Genomic DNA, 16,867 nt, shown 5'->3' on the forward strand with positions numbered 1-16,867 from the left:
TCACCCTCTGAAAAGCTAATTTGTTCAATTGCTTTTCACATTTGATCATTTAACCCATATAAATAAGCTTAAAGCTTTTTTGATAAAGTTGTGTTTATGTGAGAGAGAAGGTGTTTGTTATAAAAATAAAAAGAACTTTCTTTCTACAACAGTATCCTTTGGCTTTTTTCTATCATACCTATCTGGAAAACTTTTTACAAACTCACACAGATATTAAAATTACAAGAAAGGGACATGATCATATTCCAGACAGATTCACAGGGTGTGTCAAAAACATTTATTTGATATAAAGGTTTATTATTATTATAAGCAGTAGTAGTATCAAATTTTTATTTTTATTATTGCAACAAACCATTAAAATTACAAGAAAAAGGGACAGATTTGTATAGCAGACATGTCCACAGGGTGGGAGAAGTGATTGTCAGAAACATTTCTTAGATATAAAGGTTTGTTATTATTATTATTATTATTATAAGCAGTAGAAGTAGTAGTATCATATTCTTATTTTTATTACTGTTAAGCAAACAAAGCATTCTTATTCTTACCAATTCTTTTTGTATCCGTTTTTAAACTATATTTGATTCATAGCAATTGAAATAGTTTGCATTAATTCATGTATGCTTTGCATGTTCCAGTCGGGGATCGAACCGGCGATTTCTTCATTTTTCTTCCCCCCTTCTTCCCCTTCTTTTCTCCTTCTCCCCCCCTCCCTCCAGACTATTGTTCCCCAGCTTTAGCGGAGTTGGTAGAGCGGAGGACTGTAGTTGCTTAAATTGTCATCCTTAGGTCGCTGGTTCAAATCCGGCTCGAAGGAATATGCGTGTTTAATTTGCTTTTACTCAAACTGCTTATTTTTGGTGGTATATATCACCACACTACCCTGACAGCCCTGTGTAAATTACACTATAATGACCCTTTGATAGCTCAGTTGGTAGTGCGGAGGAGTGTAGTTGGTGAAATTGTCATCCTTAGGTCACTGGTTCAAATCTAGCTTGGAGGAGTGTTTGTGCATAATTTGCTGTTACTCAAACTGCTCCTTACTCACGGTATATATTACCACAGTACGCTCACAACCCTGTGTAAATTATGCTATAATGACCCTTCGATAGCTCAGTTGGTAGAGCGGAGGACTGTAGTTGCTTAAATTGTCATCCTTAGGTCGCTGGTTCAAATCCGGCTCGAAGGATTTTTTGTGTTTAATTTGCTGTGACTCAAACTGCTCCTTACTCACAATATATTTTACCACACTACCCTCAAAAACCTGTGTAAATTATGCTATAATGACCCTTCGATAGCTCAGTTGGTAGAGCGGAGGACTGTAGTTGCTTAAATTGTCATCCTTAGGTCGCAGGTTCAAATCCGGCTCGAAGGAATGTTTATGTTTAATTTGCTGTTACTCAAACTGCACCTTACTCATGGTATATATTACCACACTACATTCACATCCCTGTGTAAATTACAATATAATGACCCTTCGATAGCTCAGTTGGTAGGGCGGAGGACTGTAGTTGCTTAAATTGTCATCCTTAGGTCGCTGGTTCAAATCTAGCTTGGAGGAGTGTTTGTGCATAATTTGCTGTTACTCAAACTGCTCGTGATTCACCGTATGTATTACCACACTACCCTCACAGCCCTGTGTAAATTACACTTTCATAACCCTTCGATAGCTCAGTTGGTAGAGCGGAGGACTGTAGTTGCTTAAATTGTCATCCTTAGGTCGCTGGTTCAAATCCGGCTCGAAGGAATATGCGTGTTTAATTTGCTTTTACTCAAACTGCTTATTTTTGGTGGTATATATCACCACACTACCCTGACAGCCCTGTGTAAATTACACTATAATGACCCTTTGATAGCTCAGTTGGTAGTGCGGAGGACTGTAGTTGCTTAAATTGTCATCCTTAGGTCACTGGTTCAAATCTAGCTTGGAGGAGTGTTTGTGCATAATTTGCTGTTACTCAAACTGCTCCTTACTCACGGTATATATTACCACAGTACGCTCACAACCCTGTGTAAATTATGCTATAATGACCCTTCGATAGCTCAGTTGGTAGAGCGGAGGACTGTAGTTGCTTAAATTGTTATTCTTAGGTCGCTGGTTCAAATCTGGCTCGAAGGAATGTTTATGTTTAATTTGCTGTTACTCAAACTGCTCCTTACTCACGTTATATATTACCCAGTACCCTGCTCTTTACTCACGGTATATATTACGGTAATATATACCCTGTGTAAATTACATCCTTGTAACTCTTCGATAGCTCAGTTGGTAGAGCGGAGGACTGTAGTTGCTTAAATTGTCATCCTTAGGTCGCTGGTTCAAATCTAGCTTGGAGGAGTGTTTGTGCATAATTTGCTGTTACTCAAACTGCTCGTGATTCACCGTATGTATTACCACACTACCCTCACAGCCCTGTGTAAATTACACTTTCATAACCCTTCGATAGCTCAGTTGGTAGAGCGGAGGACTGTAGTTGCTTAAATTGTCATCCTTAGGTCGCTGGTTCAAATCCGGCTCGAAGGAATATGCGTGTTTAATTTGCTTTTACTCAAACTGCTTATTTTTGGTGGTATATATCACCACACTACCCTGACAGCCCTGTGTAAATTACACTATAATGACCCTTTGATAGCTCAGTTGGTAGTGCGGAGGAGTGTAGTTGGTGAAATTGTCATCCTTAGGTCACTGGTTCAAATCTAGCTTGGAGGAGTGTTTGTGCATAATTTGCTGTTACTCAAACTGCTCCTTACTCACGGTATATATTACCACAGTACGCTCACAACCCTGTGTAAATTATGCTATAATGACCCTTCGATAGCTCAGTTGGTAGAGCGGAGGACTGTAGTTGCTTAAATTGTCATCCTTAGGTCGCTGGTTCAAATCCGGCTCGAAGGATTTTTTGTGTTTAATTTGCTGTGACTCAAACTGCTCCTTACTCACAATATATTTTACCACACTACCCTCAAAAACCTGTGTAAATTATGCTATAATGACCCTTCGATAGCTCAGTTGGTAGAGCGGAGGACTGTAGTTGCTTAAATTGTCATCCTTAGGTCGCAGGTTCAAATCCGGCTCGAAGGAATGTTTATGTTTAATTTGCTGTTACTCAAACTGCTCCTTACTCATGGTATATATTACCACACTACATTCACATCCCTGTGTAAATTACAATATAATGACCCTTCGATAGCTCAGTTGGTAGAGCGGAGGACTGTAGTTGCTTAAATTGTCATCCTTAGGTCGCTGGTTCAAATCCGGCTCGAAGGAATGTTTATGTTTAATTTGCTGTTACTCAAACTGCTCCTTACTCACGGTATATATTACCACAGTACCCTCACAACCCTGTGTAAATTGCACATTTGTAACCCTTCGATAGCTCAGTTGGTAGAGCGGAGGACTGTAGTTGCTTAAATTGTCATCCTTAGGTCGCTGGTTCAAATCCGGCTCGAAGGAGTTTTTGTGTTTAATTTGCTGTTACTCAAACTGCTCCTTACTCACGATATATTTTACCACACTACCCTCACATCCCTGTGTAAATTATGCTATAATGACCCTTCGATAGCTCAGTTGGTAGAGCGGAGGACTGTAGTTGCTTAAATTGTCATCCTTAGGTCGCTGGTTCAAATCCGGCTCGAAGGAATGTTTGTGTTTAATTTGCTGTTACTCAAACTGCTCCTTACTCACGGTATATATTACCACACTACCCTCACATCCCTGTGTAAATTACAATATAATGACCCTTCGATAGCTCAGTTGGTAGAGCGGAGGACTGTAGTTGCTTAAATTGTCATCCTTAGGTCGCTGGTTCAAATCCGGCTCGAAGGAGTTTTTGTGTTTAATTTGCTGTTACTCAAACTGCTCCTTACTCACGTTATATATTACCACAGTACCCTCACAACCCTGTGTAAATTACAGCCTTGTAACCCTTCGATAGCTCAGTTGGTAGAGCGGAGGACTGTAGTTGCTTAAATTGTCATCCTTAGGTCGCTGGTTCAAATCCGGCTCGAAGGAATGTTTATGTTTAATTTGCTGTTACTCAAACTGCTCCTTACTCATGGTATATATTACCACACTACCCTCACATCCCTGTGTAAATTACACTATAATGACCCTTCGATAGCTCAGTTGGTAGAGCGGAGGACTGTAGTTGCTTAAATTGTGATCCTTAGGTCGCTGGTTCAAATCCGGCTCGAAGGAATGTTTATGTTTAATTTGCTGTTACTCAAACTGCTCCTAACTCACGGTATATATTACCACACTACCCTCACATCCCTGTGTAAATTACAACATAATGACCCTTCGATAGCTCAGTTGGTAGAGCGGAGGACTGTAGTTGCTTAAATTGTCATCCTTAGGTCGCTGGTTCAAATCCGGCTCGAAGGAATGTTTATGTTTAATTTGCTGTTACTCAAACTGCTCCTTACTCACGGTATATATTACCACACTACCCTCACAACCCTGTGTAAATTGCACATTTGTAACCCTTCGATAGCTCAGTTGGTAGAGCGGAGGACTGTAGTTGCTTAAATTGTCATCCTTAGGTCGCTGGTTCAAATCCGGCTCGAAGGAGTTTTTGTGTTTAATTTGCTGTTACTCAAACTGCTCCTTACTCACGATATATTTTACCACACTACCCTCAAAAACCTGTGTAAATTATGCTATAATGACCCTTCGATAGCTCAGTTGGTAGAGCGGAGGACTGTAGTTGCTTAAATTGTCATCCTTAGGTCGCTGGTTCAAATCCGGCTCGAAGGAATGTTTATGTTTAATTTGCTGTTACTCAAACTGCTCCTTACTCACGTTATATATTACCACAGTACCCTCACAACCCTGTGTAAATTACAGCCTTGACCCTTCGATAGCTCAGTTGGTAGAGCGGAGGACTGTAGTTGCTTAAATTGTCATCCTTAGGTCGCTGGTTCAAATCCGGCTCGAAGGAATGTTTATGTTTAATTTGCTGTTACTCAAACTGCTCCTTACTCATGGTATATATTACCACACTACCCTCACAACCCTGTGTAAATTGCACATTTGTAACCCTTCGATAGCTCAGTTGGTAGAGCGGAGGACTGTAGTTGCTTAAATTGTCATCCTTAGGTCGCTGGTTCAAATCCGGCTCGAAGGAGTTTTTGTGTTTAATTTGCTGTTACTCAAACTGCTCCTTACTCACGATATATTTTACCACACTACCCTCAAAAACCTGTGTAAATTATGCTATAATGACCCTTCGATAGCTCAGTTGGTAGAGCGGAGGACTGTAGTTGCTTAAATTGTCATCCTTAGGTCGCTGGTTCAAATCCGGCTCGAAGGAATGTTTATGTTTAATTTGCTGTTACTCAAACTGCTCCTTACTCATGGTATATATTACCACACTACACTCACATCCCTGTGTAAATTACACTATAATGACCCTTCGATAGCTCAGTTGGTAGAGCGGAGGACTGTAGTTGCTTAAATTGTCATCCTTAGGTCGCTGGTTCAAATCCGGCTCGAAGGAATGTTTATGTTTAATTTGCTGTTACTCAAACTGCTCCTTACTCACGGTATATATTACCACACTACCCTCACATCCCTGTGTAAATTACAATATAATGACCCTTCGATAGCTCAGTTGGTAGAGCGGAGGACTGTAGTTGCTTAAATTGTCATCCTTAGGTCGCTGGTTCAAATCCGGCTCGAAGGAATGTTTATGTTTAATTTGCTGTTACTCAAACTGCTCCTTACTCACGGTATGTATTACCACACTACACTCACAACCCTGTGTAAATTTGCACATTTGTAACCCTTCGATAGCTCAGTTGGTAGAGTGGAGGACTGTAGTTGCTTAAATTGTCATCCTTAGGTCGCTGGTTCAAATCCGGCTCGAAGGAGTTTTTGTGTTTAATTTGCTGTTACTCAAACTGCTCCTTACTCACGATATATTTTACCACACTACCCTCAAAAACCTGTGTAAATTATGCTATAATGACCCTTCGATAGCTCAGTTGGTAGAGCGGAGGACTGTAGTTGCTTAAATTGTCATCCTTAGGTCGCTGGTTCAAATCCGGCTCGAAGGAGTTTTTGTGTTTAATTTGCTGTTACTCAAACTGCTCCTTACTCACGATATATTTTACCACACTACCCTCAAAAACCTGTGTAAATTATGCTATAATGACCCTTCGATAGCTCAGTTGGTAGAGCGGAGGACTGTAGTTGCTTAAATTGTCATCCTTAGGTCGCTGGTTCAAATCCGGCTCGAAGGAATGTTTATGTTTAATTTGCTGTTACTCAAACTGCTCCTTACTCATGGTATATATTACCACACTACACTCACATCCCTGTGTAAATTACACTATAATGACCCTTCGATAGCTCAGTTGGTAGAGCGGAGGACTGTAGTTGCTTAAATTGTCATCCTTAGGTCGCTGGTTCAAATCCGGCTCGAAGGAATGTTTATGTTTAATTTGCTGTTACTCAAACTGCTCCTTACTCAAGGTATATATTACCACACTACCCTCACATCCCTGTGTAAATTACAATATAATGACCCTTCGATAGCTCAGTTGGTAGAGCGGAGGACTGTAGTTGCTTAAATTGTCATCCTTAGGTCGCTGGTTCAAATCCGGCTCGAAGGAATGTTTATGTTTAATTTGCTGTTACTCAAACTGCTCCTTACTCACGGTATATATTACCACAGTACCCTCACAACCCTGTGTAAATTGCACATTTGTAACCCTTCGATAGCTCAGTTGGTAGAGCGGAGGACTGTAGTTGCTTAAATTGTCATCCTTAGGTCGCTGGTTCAAATCCGGCTCGAAGGAGTTTTTGTGTTTAATTTGCTGTTACTCAAACTGCTCCTTACTCACGATATATTTTACCACAGTACCCTCACATCCCTGTGTAAATTATGCTATAATGACCCTTCGATAGCTCAGTTGGTAGAGCGGAGGACTGTAGTTGCTTAAATTGTCATCCTTAGGTCGCTGGTTCAAATCCGGCTCGAAGGAATGTTTATGTTTAATTTGCTGTTACTCAAACTGCTCCTTACTCACGGTATATATTACCACACTACACTCACATCCCTGTGTAAATTACAATATAATGACCCTTCGATAGCTCAGTTGGTAGAGCGGAGGACTGTAGTTGCTTAAATTGTCATCCTTAGGTCGCTGGTTCAAATCCGGCTCGAAGGAGTTTTTGTGTTTAATTTGCTGTTACTCAAACTGCTCCTTACTCACGGTATATATTACCACAGTACCCTCACAACCCTGTGTAAATTATGCTATAATGACCCTTCGATAGCTCAGTTGGTAGAGCGGAGGACTGTAGTTGCTTAAATTGTCATCCTTAGGTCGCTGGTTCAAATCCGGCTCGAAGGAGTTTTTGTGTTTAATTTGCTGTGACTCAAACTGCTCCTTACTCACGATATATTTTACCACACTACCCTCAAAAACCTGTGTAAATTATGCTATAATGACCCTTCGATAGCTCAGTTGGTAGAGCGGAGGACTGTAGTTGCTTAAATTGTCATCCTTAGGTCGCTGGTTCAAATCCGGCTCGAAGGAATGTTTATGTTTAATTTGCTGTTACTCAAACTGCTCCTTACTCACGTTATATATTACCACAGTACCCTCACAACCCTGTGTAAATTGTGCTATAATGACCCTTCGATAGCTCAGTTGGTAGAGCGGAGGACTGTAGTTGCTTAAATTGTCATCCTTAGGTCGCTGGTTCAAATCTAGCTTGGAGGAGTGTTTGTGCATAATTTGCTGTTACTCAAACTGCTCGTGATTCACCGTATGTATTACCACACTACCCTCACAGCCCTGTGTAAATTACACTTTCATAACCCTTCGATAGCTCAGTTGGTAGAGCGGAGGACTGTAGTTGCTTAAATTGTCATCCTTAGGTCGCTGGTTCAAATCCGGCTCGAAGGAATATGTGTGTTTAATTTGCTTTTACTCAAACTGCTTATTTTTGGTGGTATATATCACCACACTACCCTGACAGCCCTGTGTAAATTACACTATGATGACCCTTTGATAGCTCAGTTGGTAGTGCGGAGGAGTGTAGTTGGTGAAATTGTCATCCTTAGGTCACTGGTTCAAATCTAGCTTGGAGGAGTGTTTGTGCATAATTTGCTGTTACTCAAACTGCTCATGATTCACCGTATGTATTACCACACTACCCTCACAGCCCTGTGTAAATTACACTTTCATAACCCTTCGATAGCTCAGTTGGTAGAGCGGAGGACTGTAGTTGCTTAAATTGTCATCCTTAGGTCGCTGGTTCAAATCCGGCTCGAAGGAATGTTTATGTTTAATTTGCTGTTACTTAAACTGCTCTTTACTCACGGTATATATTATGACAGTACCCTCACAACCCTGTGTAAATTACACCCTTTTAACCCTTCGATAGCTCAGTTGGTAGAGCGGAGGACTGTAGTTGCTTAAATTGTCATCCTTAGGTCGCTGGTTCAAATCCGGCTCGAAGGAATGTTTATGTTTAATTTGCTGTTACTCAAACTGCTCCTTACTCATGGTATATATTACCACACTACACTCACATCCCTGTGTAAATTACACTATAATGACCCTTCGATAGCTCAGTTGGTAGAGCGGAGGACTGTAGTTGCTTAAATTGTCATCCTTAGGTCGCTGGTTCAAATCCGGCTCGAAGGAATGTTTATGTTTAATTTGCTGTTACTCAAACTGCTCCTTACTCAAGGTATATATTACCACACTACACTCACATCCCTGTGTAAATTACAATATAATGACCCTTCGATAGCTCAGTTGGTAGAGCGGAGGACTGTAGTTGCTTAAATTGTCATCCTTAGGTCGCTGGTTCAAATCCGGCTCGAAGGAATGTTTATGTTTAATTTGCTGTTACTCAAACTGCTCCTTACTCACGGTATATATTACCACAGTACCCTCACAACCCTGTGTAAATTATGCTATAATGACCCTTCGGTAGAGCGGAGGACTGTAGTTGCTTAAATTGTCATCCTTAGGTCGCTGGTTCAAATCTAGCTTGGAGGAGTGTTTGTGCATAATTTGCTGTTACTCAAACTGCTCGTGATTCACTGTATGTATTACCACACTACCCTCACAGCCCTGTGTAAATTACACTTTCATAACCCTTCGATAGCTCAGTTGGTAGAGCGGAGGACTGTAGTTGCTTAAATTGTCATCCTTAGGTCGCTGGTTCAAATCCGGCTCAAAGGAATATGCGTGTTTAATTTGCTTTTACTCAAACTGCTTATTTTTGGTGGTATATATCACCACACTACCCTGACAGCCCTGTGTAAATTACACTATAATGACCCTTTGATAGCTCAGTTGGTAGTGCGGAGGAGTGTAGTTGGTGAAATTGTCATCCTTAGGTCACTGGTTCAAATCTAGCTTGGAGGAGTGTTTGTGCATAATTTGCTGTTACTCAAACTGCTCCTTACTCACGTATATATTACCACAGTACGCTCACAACCCTGTGTAAATTATGCTATAATGACCCTTCGATAGCTCAGTTGGTAGAGCGGAGGACTGTAGTTGCTTAAATTGTCATCCTTAGGTCGCTGGTTCAAATCCGGCTCGAAGGATTTTTTGTGTTTAATTTGCTGTTACTCAAACTGCTCCTTACTCACGATATATTTTACCACACTACACTCACATCCCTGTGTAAATTACAATATAATGACCCTTCGATAGCTCAGTTGGTAGAGCGGAGGACTGTAGTTGCTTAAATTGTCATCCTTAGGTCGCTGGTTCAAATCCGGCTCGAAGGAATGTTTATGTTTAATTTGCTGTTACTCAAACTGCTCCTTACTCACGGTATATATTACCACACTACACTCACATCCCTGTGTAAATTACAATATAATGACCCTTCGATAGCTCAGTTGGTAGAGCGGAGGACTGTAGTTGCTTAAATTGTCATCCTTAGGTCGCTGGTTCAAATCCGGCTCGAAGGAATGTTTATGTTTAATTTGCTGTTACTCAAACTGCTCCTTACTCACGGTATATATTACCACAGTACCCTCACAACCCTGTGTAAATTGCACATTTGTAACCCTTCGATAGCTCAGTTGGTAGAGCGGAGGACTGTAGTTGCTTAAATTGTCATCCTTAGGTCGCTGGTTCAAATCCGGCTCGAAGGAATATGTGTGTTTAATTTGCTTTTACTCAAACTGCTCATTTTTGGTGGTATATATCACCACACTACCCTGACAGCCCTGTGTAAATTACACTATAATGACCCTTTGATAGCTCAGTTGGTAGTGCGGAGGAGTGTAGTTGGTGAAATTGTCATCCTTAGGTCACTGGTTCAAATCTAGCTTGGAGGAGTGTTTGTGCATAATTTGCTGTTACTCAAACTGCTCCTTACTCACGGTATATTTTACCACAGTACTCTCACAACCCTGTGTAAATTATGCTATAATGACCCTTCGATAGCTCAGTTGGTAGAGCGGAGGACTGTAGTTGCTTAAATTGTCATCCTTAGGTCGCTGGTTCAAATCCGGCTCGAAGGAGTTTTTGTGTTTAATTTGCTGTTACTCAAACTGCTCCTTACTCACGATATATTTTACCACACTACCCTCAAAAACCTGTGTAAATTATGCTATAATGACCCTTCGATAGCTCAGTTGGTAGAGCGGAGGACTGTAGTTGCTTAAATTGTCATCCTTAGGTCGCTGGTTCAAATCCGGCTCGAAGGAATGTTTATGTTTAATTTGCTGTTACTCAAACTGCACCTTACTCATGGTATATATTACCACACTACATTCACATCCCTGTGTAAATTACAATATAATGATTTCGATAGCTCAGTTGGTAGAGCGGAGGACTGTAGTTGCTTAAATTGTCATCCTTAGGTCGCTGGTTCAAATCCGGCTCGAAGGAATGTTTATGTTTAATTTGCTGTTACTCAAACTGCTCCTTACTCACGGTATATATTACCACAGTACCCTCACAACCCTGTGTAAATTGCACATTTGTAACCCTTCGATAGCTCAGTTGGTAGAGCGGAGGACTGTAGTTGCTTAAATTGTCATCCTTAGGTCGCTGGTTCAAATCCGGCTCGAAGGAGTTTTTGTGTTTAATTTGCTGTTACTCAAACTGCTCCTTACTCACGATATATTTTACCACACTACCCTCACATCCCTGTGTAAATTATGCTATAATGACCCTTCGATAGCTCAGTTGGTAGAGCGGAGGACTGTAGTTGCTTAAATTGTCATCCTTAGGTCGCTGGTTCAAATCCGGCTCGAAGGAATGTTTGTGTTTAATTTGCTGTTACTCAAACTGCTCCTTACTCACGGTATATATTACCACACGACCCTCACATCCCTGTGTAAATTACAATATAATGACCCTTCGATAGCTCAGTTGGTAGAGCGGAGGACTGTAGTTGCTTAAATTGTCATCCTTAGGTCGCTGGTTCAAATCCGGCTCGAAGGAGTTTTTGTGTTTAATTTGCTGTTACTCAAACTGCTCCTTACTCACGTTATATATTACCACAGTACCCTCACAACCCTGTGTAAATTACAGCCTTGTAACCCTTCGATAGCTCAGTTGGTAGAGCGGAGGACTGTAGTTGCTTAAATTGTCATCCTTAGGTCGCTGGTTCAAATCCGGCTCGAAGGAATGTTTATGTTTAATTTGCTGTTACTCAAACTGCTCCTTACTCATGGTATATATTACCACACTACACTCACATCCCTGTGTAAATTACACTATAATGACCCTTCGATAGCTCAGTTGGTAGAGCGGAGGACTGTAGTTGCTTAAATTGTCATCCTTAGGTCGCTGGTTCAAATCCGGCTCGAAGGAATGTTTATGTTTAATTTGCTGTTACTCAAACTGCTCCTAACTCACGGTATATATTACCACACTACCCTCACATCCCTGTGTAAATTACAATATAATGACCCTTCGATAGCTCAGTTGGTAGAGCGGAGGACTGTAGTTGCTTAAATTGTCATCCTTAGGTCGCTGGTTCAAATCCGGCTCGAAGGAATGTTTATGTTTAATTTGCTGTTACTCAAACTGCTCCTTACTCACGGTATATATTACCACAGTACCCTCACAACCCTGTGTAAATTGCACATTTGTAACCCTTCGATAGCTCAGTTGGTAGAGCGGAGGACTGTAGTTGCTTAAATTGTCATCCTTAGGTCGCTGGTTCAAATCCGGCTCGAAGGAATATGTGTGTTTAATTTGCTTTTACTCAAACTGCTTATTTTTGGTGGTATATATCACCACACTACCCTGACACCCCTGTGTAAATTACACTATAATGACCCTTTGATAGCTCAGTTGGTAGTGCGGAGGAGTGTAGTTGGTTAAATTGTCATCCTTAGGTCGCTGGTTCAAATCCGGCTCGAAGGAGTTTTTGTGTTTAATTTGCTGTTACTCAAACTGCTCCTTACTCACGATATATTTTACCACACTACCCTCAAAAACCTGTGTAAATTATGCTATAATGACCCTTCGATAGCTCAGTTGGTAGAGCGGAGGACTGTAGTTGCTTAAATTGTCATCCTTAGGTCGCTGGTTCAAATCCGGCTCGAAGGAATGTTTATGTTTAATTTGCTGTTACTCAAACTGCTCCTTACTCATGGTATATATTACCACACTACCCTCACATCCCTGTGTAAATTACAATATAATGACCCTTCGATAGCTCAGTTGGTAGAGCGGAGGACTGTAGTTGCTTAAATTGTCATCCTTAGGTCGCTGGTTCAAATCCGGCTCGAAGGAATGTTTATGTTTAATTTGCTGTTACTCAAACTGCTCCTTACTCACGGTATATATTACCACAGTACCCTCACAACCCTGTGTAAATTGCACATTTGTAACCCTTCGATAGCTCAGTTGGTAGAGCGGAGGACTGTAGTTGCTTAAATTGTCATCCTTAGGTCGCTGGTTCAAATCCGGCTCGAAGGAGTTTTTGTGTTTAATTTGCTGTTACTCAAACTGCTCCTTACTCACGATATATTTTACCACAGTACCCTCACATCCCTGTGTAAATTATGCTATAATGACCCTTCGATAGCTCAGTTGGTAGAGCGGAGGACTGTAGTTGCTTAAATTGTCATCCTTAGGTCGCTGGTTCAAATCCGGCTCGAAGGAATGTTTGTGTTTAATTTGCTGTTACTCAAACTGCTCCTTACTCACGGTATATATTACCACACGACCCTCACATCCCTGTGTAAATTACAATATAATGACCCTTCGATAGCTCAGTTGGTAGAGCGGAGGACTGTAGTTGCTTAAATTGTCATCCTTAGGTCGCTGGTTCAAATCCGGCTCGAAGGAGTTTTTGTGTTTAATTTGCTGTTACTCAAACTGCTCCTTACTCACGTTATATATTACCACAGTACCCTCACAACCCTGTGTAAATTACAGCCTTGTAACCCTTCGATAGCTCAGTTGGTAGAGCGGAGGACTGTAGTTGCTTAAATTGTCATCCTTAGGTCGCAGGTTCAAATCCGGCTCGAAGGAATGTTTATGTTTAATTTGCTGTTACTCAAACTGCACCTTACTCATGGTATATATTACCACACTACACTCACATCCCTGTGTAAATTACACTATAATGACCCTTCGATAGCTCAGTTGGTAGAGCGGAGGACTGTAGTTGCTTAAATTGTCATCCTTAGGTCGCTGGTTCAAATCCGGATCGAAGGAATGTTTATGTTCAATTTGCTGTTACTCAAACTGCTCCTAACTCACGGTATATATTACCACACTACCCTCACATCCCTGTGTAAATTACAATATAATGACCCTTCGATAGCTCAGTTGGTAGAGCGGAGGACTGTAGTTGCTTAAATTGTCATCCTTAGGTCGCTGGTTCAAATCCGGCTCGAAGGAATGTTTATGTTTAATTTGCTGTTACTCAAACTGCTCCTTACTCACGGTATATATTACCACAGTACCCTCACAACCCTGTGTAAATTGCACATTTGTAACCCTTCGATAGCTCAGTTGGTAGAGCGGAGGACTGTAGTTGCTTAAATTGTCATCCTTAGGTCGCTGGTTCAAATCCGGCTCGAAGGAGTTTTTGTGTTTAATTTGCTGTTACTCAAACTGCTCCTTACTCACGATATATTTTACCACACTACCCTCAAAAACCTGTGTAAATTATGCTATAATGACCCTTCGATAGCTCAGTTGGTAGAGCGGAGGACTGTAGTTGCTTAAATTGTCATCCTTAGGTCGCTGGTTCAAATCCGGCTCGAAGGAATGTTTATGTTTAATTTGCTGTTACTCAAACTGCTCCTTACTCATGGTATATATTACCACACTAAACTCACCTCCCTGTGTAATTTACACTATAATGACCCTTCGATAGCTCAGTTGGTAGAGCGGAGGACTGTAGTTGCTTAAATTGTGATCCTTAGGTCGCTGGTTCAAATCCGGCGCGAAGGAATTTTTATGTTTAATTTGCTGTTACTCAAACTGCTCCTTACTCACGGTATATATTACCACACTACCCTCACATCCCTGTGTAAATTACAATATAATGACCCTTCGATAGCTCAGTTGGTAGAGCGGAGGACTGTAGTTGCTTAAATTGTCATCCTTAGGTCGCTGGTTCAAATCCGGCTCGAAGGAATGTTTATGTTTAATTTGCTGTTACTCAAACTGCTCCTTACTCACGGTATATATTACCACAGTACCCTCACAACCCTGTGTAAATTGCACATTTGTAACCCTTCGATAGCTCAGTTGGTAGAGCGGAGGACTGTAGTTGCTTAAATTGTCATCCTTAGGTCGCTGGTTCAAATCCGGCTCGAAGGAGTTTTTGTGTTTAATTTGCTGTTACTCAAACTGCTCCTTACTCACGATATATTTTACCACACTACCCTCAAAAACCTGTGTAAATTATGCTATAATGACCCTTCGATAGCTCAGTTGGTAGAGCGGAGGACTGTAGTTGCTTAAATTGTCATCCTTAGGTCGCTGGTTCAAATCCGGCTCGAAGGAGTTTTTGTGTTTAATTTGCTGTGACTCAAACTGCTCCTTACTCACGATATATTTTACCACACTACCCTCAAAAACCTGTGTAAATTATGCTATAATGACCCTTCGATAGCTCAGTTGGTAGAGCGGAGGACTGTAGTTGCTTAAATTGTCATCCTTAGGTCGCTGGTTCAAATCCGGCTCGAAGGAGTTTTTGTGTTTAATTTGCTGTTACTCAAACTGCTCCTTACTCACGATATATTTTACCACACTACCCTCAAAAACCTGTGTAAATTATGCTATAATGACCCTTCGATAGCTCAGTTGGTAGAGCGGAGGACTGTAGTTGCTTAAATTGTCATCCTTAGGTCGCTGGTTCAAATCCGGCTCGAAGGAGTTTTTGTGTTTAATTTGCTGTTACTCAAACTGCTCCTTTTCACGTTATATATTACCACAGTACCCTCACAACCCTGTGTAAATTACAGCCTTGTAACCCTTCGATAGCTCAGTTGGTAGAGCGGAGGACTGTAGTTGCTTAAATTGTCATCCTTAGGTCGCTGGTTCAAATCCGGCTCGAAGGAGTTTTTGTGTTTAATTTGCTGTTACTCAAACTGCTCCTTACTCACGGTATATATTACCACACTTCCCTCACATCCCTGTGTAAATTACAATATAATGACCCTTCGATAGCTCAGTTGGTAGAGCGGAGGACTGTAGTTGCTTAAATTGTCATCCTTAGGTCGCTGGTTCAAATCCGGCTCGAAGGAATGTTTATGTTTAATTTGCTGTTACTCAAACTGCTCCTTACTCACGGTATATATTACCACAGTACCCTCACAACCCTGTGTAAATTACACTTGTAACCCTTCGATAGCTCAGTTGGTAGAGCGGAGGACTGTAGTTGCTTAAATTGTCATCCTTAGGTCGCTGGTTCAAATCCGGCTCGAAGGAGTTTTTGTGTTTAATTTGCTGTTACTCAAACTGCTCCTTACTCACGATATATTTTACCACACTACCCTCAAAAACCTGTGTAAATTATGCTATAATGACCCTTCGATAGCTCAGTTGGTAGAGCGGAGGACTGTAGTTGCTTAAATTGTCATCCTTAGGTCGCTGGTTCAAATCCGGCTCGAAGGAGTTTTTGTGTTTAATTTGCTGTGACTCAAACTGCTCCTTACTCACGATATATTTTACCACACTACCCTCAAAAACCTGTGTAAATTATGCTATAATGACCCTTCGATAGCTCAGTTGGTAGAGCGGAGGACTGTAGTTGCTTAAATTGTCATCCTTAGGTCGCTGGTTCAAATCCGGCTCGAAGGAGTTTTTGTGTTTAATTTGCTGTTACTCAAACTGCTCCTTACTCACGTTATATATTACCACAGTACCCTCACAACCCTGTGTAAATTACAGCCTTGTAACCCTTCGATAGCTCAGTTGGTAGAGCGGAGGACTGTAGTTGCTTAAATTGTCATCCTTAGGTCGCTGGTTCAAATCCGGCTCGAAGGAGTTTTTGTGTTTAATTTGCTGTTACTCAAACTGCTCCTTACTCACGGTATATATTACCACACTACCCTCACATCCCTGTGTAAATTACACTATAATGACCCTTCGATAGCTCAGTTGGTAGAGCGGAGGACTGTAGTTGCTTAAATTGTCATCCTTAGGTCGCTGGTTCAAATCCGGCTCGAAGGAGTTTTTGTGTTTAATTTGCTGTTACTCAAACTGCTCCTTACTCACGTATATATTACCACAGTACCCTCACAACCCTGTGTAAATTACACTTTGACCCTTTCGATAGCTCAGTTGGTAGAGCGGAGGACTGTAGTTGCTTAAATTGTCATCCTTAGGTCGCTGGTTCAAATCCGGCTCGAAGGAGTTTTTGTGTTTAATTTGCTGTTACTCAAACTGCTCCTTACTCACGATA

At 41.2% G+C, this 16,867-nt stretch overlaps 36 non-coding genes across 36 annotated transcripts; all 36 read left to right on the plus strand.

The window, feature by feature from the left end:
• Positions 1-1,099: 1,099 nt before the first annotated feature.
• Positions 1,100-1,186, plus strand: trnay-gua (transfer RNA tyrosine (anticodon GUA)). The gene is given in 2 exon segments: positions 1,100-1,136; positions 1,151-1,186. It is a non-coding gene; the product is annotated as a tRNA-Tyr (tRNA).
• A 471-nt stretch (positions 1,187-1,657) lies between these two features.
• On the plus strand, positions 1,658-1,744 carry trnay-gua (transfer RNA tyrosine (anticodon GUA)). Its single transcript is given in 2 exon segments — positions 1,658-1,694; positions 1,709-1,744. It is a non-coding gene; the product is annotated as a tRNA-Tyr (tRNA).
• A 687-nt stretch (positions 1,745-2,431) lies between these two features.
• On the plus strand, positions 2,432-2,518 carry trnay-gua (transfer RNA tyrosine (anticodon GUA)). The gene is given in 2 exon segments: positions 2,432-2,468; positions 2,483-2,518. It is a non-coding gene; the product is annotated as a tRNA-Tyr (tRNA).
• A 6,967-nt stretch (positions 2,519-9,485) lies between these two features.
• Positions 9,486-9,572, plus strand: trnay-gua (transfer RNA tyrosine (anticodon GUA)). The gene is given in 2 exon segments: positions 9,486-9,522; positions 9,537-9,572. It is a non-coding gene; the product is annotated as a tRNA-Tyr (tRNA).
• Positions 9,573-9,671: 99 nt separating this feature from the next.
• On the plus strand, positions 9,672-9,758 carry trnay-gua (transfer RNA tyrosine (anticodon GUA)). Its single transcript is given in 2 exon segments — positions 9,672-9,708; positions 9,723-9,758. It is a non-coding gene; the product is annotated as a tRNA-Tyr (tRNA).
• A 99-nt stretch (positions 9,759-9,857) lies between these two features.
• trnay-gua (transfer RNA tyrosine (anticodon GUA)) lies at positions 9,858-9,944 on the plus strand. The gene is given in 2 exon segments: positions 9,858-9,894; positions 9,909-9,944. It is a non-coding gene; the product is annotated as a tRNA-Tyr (tRNA).
• A 99-nt stretch (positions 9,945-10,043) lies between these two features.
• On the plus strand, positions 10,044-10,130 carry trnay-gua (transfer RNA tyrosine (anticodon GUA)). Its single transcript is given in 2 exon segments — positions 10,044-10,080; positions 10,095-10,130. It is a non-coding gene; the product is annotated as a tRNA-Tyr (tRNA).
• Positions 10,131-10,415: 285 nt separating this feature from the next.
• Positions 10,416-10,502, plus strand: trnay-gua (transfer RNA tyrosine (anticodon GUA)). The gene is given in 2 exon segments: positions 10,416-10,452; positions 10,467-10,502. It is a non-coding gene; the product is annotated as a tRNA-Tyr (tRNA).
• A 99-nt stretch (positions 10,503-10,601) lies between these two features.
• trnay-gua (transfer RNA tyrosine (anticodon GUA)) lies at positions 10,602-10,688 on the plus strand. The gene is given in 2 exon segments: positions 10,602-10,638; positions 10,653-10,688. It is a non-coding gene; the product is annotated as a tRNA-Tyr (tRNA).
• A 283-nt stretch (positions 10,689-10,971) lies between these two features.
• trnay-gua (transfer RNA tyrosine (anticodon GUA)) lies at positions 10,972-11,058 on the plus strand. Its single transcript is given in 2 exon segments — positions 10,972-11,008; positions 11,023-11,058. It is a non-coding gene; the product is annotated as a tRNA-Tyr (tRNA).
• A 99-nt stretch (positions 11,059-11,157) lies between these two features.
• trnay-gua (transfer RNA tyrosine (anticodon GUA)) lies at positions 11,158-11,244 on the plus strand. The gene is given in 2 exon segments: positions 11,158-11,194; positions 11,209-11,244. It is a non-coding gene; the product is annotated as a tRNA-Tyr (tRNA).
• Positions 11,245-11,343: 99 nt separating this feature from the next.
• On the plus strand, positions 11,344-11,430 carry trnay-gua (transfer RNA tyrosine (anticodon GUA)). Its single transcript is given in 2 exon segments — positions 11,344-11,380; positions 11,395-11,430. It is a non-coding gene; the product is annotated as a tRNA-Tyr (tRNA).
• A 99-nt stretch (positions 11,431-11,529) lies between these two features.
• Positions 11,530-11,616, plus strand: trnay-gua (transfer RNA tyrosine (anticodon GUA)). Its single transcript is given in 2 exon segments — positions 11,530-11,566; positions 11,581-11,616. It is a non-coding gene; the product is annotated as a tRNA-Tyr (tRNA).
• Positions 11,617-11,715: 99 nt separating this feature from the next.
• Positions 11,716-11,802, plus strand: trnay-gua (transfer RNA tyrosine (anticodon GUA)). Its single transcript is given in 2 exon segments — positions 11,716-11,752; positions 11,767-11,802. It is a non-coding gene; the product is annotated as a tRNA-Tyr (tRNA).
• A 99-nt stretch (positions 11,803-11,901) lies between these two features.
• trnay-gua (transfer RNA tyrosine (anticodon GUA)) lies at positions 11,902-11,988 on the plus strand. The gene is given in 2 exon segments: positions 11,902-11,938; positions 11,953-11,988. It is a non-coding gene; the product is annotated as a tRNA-Tyr (tRNA).
• A 99-nt stretch (positions 11,989-12,087) lies between these two features.
• Positions 12,088-12,174, plus strand: trnay-gua (transfer RNA tyrosine (anticodon GUA)). Its single transcript is given in 2 exon segments — positions 12,088-12,124; positions 12,139-12,174. It is a non-coding gene; the product is annotated as a tRNA-Tyr (tRNA).
• A 285-nt stretch (positions 12,175-12,459) lies between these two features.
• Positions 12,460-12,546, plus strand: trnay-gua (transfer RNA tyrosine (anticodon GUA)). Its single transcript is given in 2 exon segments — positions 12,460-12,496; positions 12,511-12,546. It is a non-coding gene; the product is annotated as a tRNA-Tyr (tRNA).
• A 99-nt stretch (positions 12,547-12,645) lies between these two features.
• Positions 12,646-12,732, plus strand: trnay-gua (transfer RNA tyrosine (anticodon GUA)). Its single transcript is given in 2 exon segments — positions 12,646-12,682; positions 12,697-12,732. It is a non-coding gene; the product is annotated as a tRNA-Tyr (tRNA).
• Positions 12,733-12,831: 99 nt separating this feature from the next.
• Positions 12,832-12,918, plus strand: trnay-gua (transfer RNA tyrosine (anticodon GUA)). Its single transcript is given in 2 exon segments — positions 12,832-12,868; positions 12,883-12,918. It is a non-coding gene; the product is annotated as a tRNA-Tyr (tRNA).
• Positions 12,919-13,017: 99 nt separating this feature from the next.
• trnay-gua (transfer RNA tyrosine (anticodon GUA)) lies at positions 13,018-13,104 on the plus strand. Its single transcript is given in 2 exon segments — positions 13,018-13,054; positions 13,069-13,104. It is a non-coding gene; the product is annotated as a tRNA-Tyr (tRNA).
• A 99-nt stretch (positions 13,105-13,203) lies between these two features.
• On the plus strand, positions 13,204-13,290 carry trnay-gua (transfer RNA tyrosine (anticodon GUA)). The gene is given in 2 exon segments: positions 13,204-13,240; positions 13,255-13,290. It is a non-coding gene; the product is annotated as a tRNA-Tyr (tRNA).
• Positions 13,291-13,761: 471 nt separating this feature from the next.
• Positions 13,762-13,848, plus strand: trnay-gua (transfer RNA tyrosine (anticodon GUA)). The gene is given in 2 exon segments: positions 13,762-13,798; positions 13,813-13,848. It is a non-coding gene; the product is annotated as a tRNA-Tyr (tRNA).
• A 99-nt stretch (positions 13,849-13,947) lies between these two features.
• On the plus strand, positions 13,948-14,034 carry trnay-gua (transfer RNA tyrosine (anticodon GUA)). Its single transcript is given in 2 exon segments — positions 13,948-13,984; positions 13,999-14,034. It is a non-coding gene; the product is annotated as a tRNA-Tyr (tRNA).
• A 99-nt stretch (positions 14,035-14,133) lies between these two features.
• On the plus strand, positions 14,134-14,220 carry trnay-gua (transfer RNA tyrosine (anticodon GUA)). The gene is given in 2 exon segments: positions 14,134-14,170; positions 14,185-14,220. It is a non-coding gene; the product is annotated as a tRNA-Tyr (tRNA).
• A 285-nt stretch (positions 14,221-14,505) lies between these two features.
• trnay-gua (transfer RNA tyrosine (anticodon GUA)) lies at positions 14,506-14,592 on the plus strand. Its single transcript is given in 2 exon segments — positions 14,506-14,542; positions 14,557-14,592. It is a non-coding gene; the product is annotated as a tRNA-Tyr (tRNA).
• A 99-nt stretch (positions 14,593-14,691) lies between these two features.
• trnay-gua (transfer RNA tyrosine (anticodon GUA)) lies at positions 14,692-14,778 on the plus strand. Its single transcript is given in 2 exon segments — positions 14,692-14,728; positions 14,743-14,778. It is a non-coding gene; the product is annotated as a tRNA-Tyr (tRNA).
• Positions 14,779-14,877: 99 nt separating this feature from the next.
• Positions 14,878-14,964, plus strand: trnay-gua (transfer RNA tyrosine (anticodon GUA)). Its single transcript is given in 2 exon segments — positions 14,878-14,914; positions 14,929-14,964. It is a non-coding gene; the product is annotated as a tRNA-Tyr (tRNA).
• Positions 14,965-15,063: 99 nt separating this feature from the next.
• On the plus strand, positions 15,064-15,150 carry trnay-gua (transfer RNA tyrosine (anticodon GUA)). The gene is given in 2 exon segments: positions 15,064-15,100; positions 15,115-15,150. It is a non-coding gene; the product is annotated as a tRNA-Tyr (tRNA).
• Positions 15,151-15,249: 99 nt separating this feature from the next.
• On the plus strand, positions 15,250-15,336 carry trnay-gua (transfer RNA tyrosine (anticodon GUA)). The gene is given in 2 exon segments: positions 15,250-15,286; positions 15,301-15,336. It is a non-coding gene; the product is annotated as a tRNA-Tyr (tRNA).
• Positions 15,337-15,434: 98 nt separating this feature from the next.
• Positions 15,435-15,521, plus strand: trnay-gua (transfer RNA tyrosine (anticodon GUA)). Its single transcript is given in 2 exon segments — positions 15,435-15,471; positions 15,486-15,521. It is a non-coding gene; the product is annotated as a tRNA-Tyr (tRNA).
• Positions 15,522-15,620: 99 nt separating this feature from the next.
• trnay-gua (transfer RNA tyrosine (anticodon GUA)) lies at positions 15,621-15,707 on the plus strand. Its single transcript is given in 2 exon segments — positions 15,621-15,657; positions 15,672-15,707. It is a non-coding gene; the product is annotated as a tRNA-Tyr (tRNA).
• Positions 15,708-15,804: 97 nt separating this feature from the next.
• On the plus strand, positions 15,805-15,891 carry trnay-gua (transfer RNA tyrosine (anticodon GUA)). The gene is given in 2 exon segments: positions 15,805-15,841; positions 15,856-15,891. It is a non-coding gene; the product is annotated as a tRNA-Tyr (tRNA).
• Positions 15,892-15,990: 99 nt separating this feature from the next.
• On the plus strand, positions 15,991-16,077 carry trnay-gua (transfer RNA tyrosine (anticodon GUA)). The gene is given in 2 exon segments: positions 15,991-16,027; positions 16,042-16,077. It is a non-coding gene; the product is annotated as a tRNA-Tyr (tRNA).
• Positions 16,078-16,176: 99 nt separating this feature from the next.
• On the plus strand, positions 16,177-16,263 carry trnay-gua (transfer RNA tyrosine (anticodon GUA)). The gene is given in 2 exon segments: positions 16,177-16,213; positions 16,228-16,263. It is a non-coding gene; the product is annotated as a tRNA-Tyr (tRNA).
• Positions 16,264-16,362: 99 nt separating this feature from the next.
• Positions 16,363-16,449, plus strand: trnay-gua (transfer RNA tyrosine (anticodon GUA)). Its single transcript is given in 2 exon segments — positions 16,363-16,399; positions 16,414-16,449. It is a non-coding gene; the product is annotated as a tRNA-Tyr (tRNA).
• Positions 16,450-16,548: 99 nt separating this feature from the next.
• trnay-gua (transfer RNA tyrosine (anticodon GUA)) lies at positions 16,549-16,635 on the plus strand. Its single transcript is given in 2 exon segments — positions 16,549-16,585; positions 16,600-16,635. It is a non-coding gene; the product is annotated as a tRNA-Tyr (tRNA).
• Positions 16,636-16,867: the final 232 nt, after the last annotated feature.

The sequence above is a fragment of the Misgurnus anguillicaudatus genome, chromosome 1, assembly GCF_027580225.2.
Source record: "Misgurnus anguillicaudatus chromosome 1, ASM2758022v2, whole genome shotgun sequence".
NCBI lineage: Eukaryota > Metazoa > Chordata > Actinopteri > Cypriniformes > Cobitidae > Misgurnus > Misgurnus anguillicaudatus.